Source organism: Cupressus sempervirens, chromosome 2 (assembly GCF_028749045.1).
Source record: "Cupressus sempervirens isolate cs-2001-9-10 chromosome 2, ASM2874904v1, whole genome shotgun sequence".
Classification (NCBI taxonomy): domain Eukaryota; kingdom Viridiplantae; phylum Streptophyta; class Pinopsida; order Cupressales; family Cupressaceae; genus Cupressus; species Cupressus sempervirens.
This window is the reverse complement of record NC_143119.1, coordinates 772,901,529-772,904,072: the sequence shown is the minus strand read 5'-3', so window position 1 is coordinate 772,904,072 and position 2,544 is coordinate 772,901,529.

Genomic DNA, 2,544 nt, shown 5'->3' with positions numbered 1-2,544 from the left:
AAATAAAACATTTAAAAATTTATTCAGTGGAGACATGTAAGGGATAAATGAATTGAAAATTCAATTAAGGGTTATGTGGATAAAAGAGGAATAAATGATTTTAAAAAATCATTTATTAAACTTGGTGGAGGAAAGGTTAGGGTTAAGATTAATTTAGATTAATCTTAATTAGATTTGAGAAGATTAAGCATGTGGAGGATTTAAATAAATTGAATTTATTTAAAAGGGAACATATGATGTCACCATGCATTAAATGAATTTAACACATTAGAGGGGGGTATTTGAGTTAAATTCAAAATACATTAGGGAAGTGAACTTATTTAATTAACTCAAATTAATTAAATAAGTAGAAGAATATGAAAAAATACAATTAATTAATTAATAATTAATCATAATGTAAAAGGAGATATTAAATTAACTAATATAGTGTTTTAGGACAATTTTAGGTGTCTACATTTTCCCCCTCTTTGATGTAGTGTTGGGACAACATTGCATCAAAGAAAAAGAAAATACAAATTGCCCTAGCAAGGAAAGGAGTTAGAAGAGCCGTGCCATGGCTACGACAAGGGAGGAGGGTGCCCCCTTGAGAAAATGAGGTGAAAAAGGAAAAGATTTTTTTTTTTGCCCCATTTTCTTGAAAATAGACACATGAAGAAAAAGGGAAAGGCTTAAATAGGACCCTTGTCTCAAACAAAAAATCACAATGAAGCCCTAGTCTACATGAAACCTAACTACATGAATGCATGGGATTCAGTTGTGCTCATACATGAGAGCATACCCTAGTTTGATATTGCAAAAGGAGTGATGCACCAAATGCTATAGTAGCATAGATGACAAAGTTCCTTTGCATGGACTAGACTCTCAATGCAATAGATGTAAGTTTCAAAGTGACAATGAACCAAATGACATGTATGCATTGGAGAGGTCTAGGCACACCCAAATTATTTTGAAGGAATTTGGTGGTAAGTGTGCTAACCCATTGCCCCCAATGAGAAATGTATAATCATAACTCAAAACCAACATAGATGTGTGAAAGAATCGTGAATATAGATCATACTGCAAAAATGACACGTTGAATCAGGATAAGTCATTCAAATGATACCAAGATATTGAAGATCGAGGCACACTTGGAGAGGCTATCATTGATACACAAAGATAAAATCTACAAAAGGGCCTCATGGCCGAGTAGTCATTCCGTCCATAGTTCTTGCCATGAACCAGATTTTGATAGTGAAAGTTGATGTTAAGCCTGTGGAGGAAGGATACATCTTGCAAGGAAAAAATTGATTGATTTATTGAAATTGATTGTTTGATCAAGTTTTTTATGATTGAATTGATGGCAATTGTGTGAACAGAACAATGTTCTCAAATCATTTAGTCATAGTGTGAATTTGTGTAAGCTTTGTTTGCAATTGCTATTTTGATAAGCTCAGTGTGATGGAGTGAAGCTCAGTGTCATGAGATCATATGCTAAATAGAAGAGTGTGGATAAGATACGATAAGATGATGAATGAATTGAATGAGCTGAATGATTGGATAAGATTGAAATTGATGTGTATGAAATGATTAGGAGAAGGGAATATGATTAGATGAGAGGAGAAATGAATTTATTGAATTGATGAAAATGCCTAGATTGGGACCTCTGACAAGGGAGATACAAGGAATGGTAAATAGAGGCGAAGGGTGGGGATTTTTGAATGGAGGAAACAAATGGGGGACCAAAGGATCTGGTATAGGAAAATGGGGGGCCAAGGAGCATGTTTCAAAGGAGTTGACAAAAATTCCCCATACCAAGGATAGGAAAATAGAAGGAAAATATGGTGAGAAAGGATGTATGAACATGGAAGGATGGTGTGAAGGCTAGTGCATGGAGGAAGTGAATGCAGTGTTGTTCCAAAGCATGTATGAATATCTTATTGTTGTTCCTCTAGTAGTGATCATGAGCATAGACATGAAAGGTCAATGAATATGGGAGGGAGGGTATGAATATGATAGGGATAATGATATGAAGGATATGGATGAAAAGTGGAACATGAAATGGAGGAAACGCATGAGATAATCAAGACCCAAGACACATGGAAGGGGAATGTACGCATGTAGAATTATGTACAGAGGATAGAGGATATGAAAATGAAAGGGAATACTGGGATGCACGATATGGATAGACTATCAAGATCAAAATATGTGAATGGATAGAAGTGTGTAGGATAATGTATGGATAAGACACAAGGGAGATGTGTAGCATATGGATGGATGAAAGGTAAAGGATAGTCAAGATTAAAGATGGACAAGAGGGATGGAGGATAGATGGAAATATGGAAGATATGCAAGGTAGCATGGTATGGATGGAATTTCCCCCCAATGTAGAGTGCAAGTGGAAGAGGAAAAGTGAATGGATGGATAAGCGAAAGTGGAGGGGAGAACTCAAGCATTAAGATACATGGATGATATCCCTTGATATTTATTTATCATTTTGTTTTTTTTGCAAGGAATTATTATTATTATTTTCCCATAGATGTTGGTAGGAAGGGGAAAAGAAGGATG